The sequence below is a fragment of the Egretta garzetta genome, unplaced genomic scaffold, assembly GCF_000687185.1.
Source record: "Egretta garzetta isolate BGI_Z169 unplaced genomic scaffold, ASM68718v1 scaffold34, whole genome shotgun sequence".
Taxonomy (NCBI): domain Eukaryota; kingdom Metazoa; phylum Chordata; class Aves; order Pelecaniformes; family Ardeidae; genus Egretta; species Egretta garzetta.
This window is the reverse complement of record NW_009259586.1, coordinates 3,804,763-3,804,986: the sequence shown is the minus strand read 5'-3', so window position 1 is coordinate 3,804,986 and position 224 is coordinate 3,804,763. Positions and strand designations below refer to the sequence as shown.

Genomic DNA, 224 nt, shown 5'->3' with positions numbered 1-224 from the left:
GCTCGGGAGCCAGGAGAGCATTGCACTCCCCAAGCAGGGCAGCTCCCCCCTCAATGCTCAGCCTCCAGCCCCCTGTGGTGCTCGTGCCTGGCGAGGGGGACAGGCGCCTTCTCCATCCAACCTTCCCACCCCACAGCGCGAGGGTGGTGGCAGACAGCAGCCGCAGAGGCCGTGCAGGCGACGTTAAGCAACGCCTGCTGAGGCTCCGCAGCCCCCCACGGGGG

General features: G+C 69.6%; 1 protein-coding gene across 1 annotated transcript in view; it reads right to left on the bottom strand.

Moving 5' to 3' along the window:
* Positions 1-224, bottom strand: part of TRIM47 (tripartite motif containing 47) — an 18,617-nt gene that overhangs the window by 17,557 nt on the left and 836 nt on the right. The window lies entirely within an intron of this gene.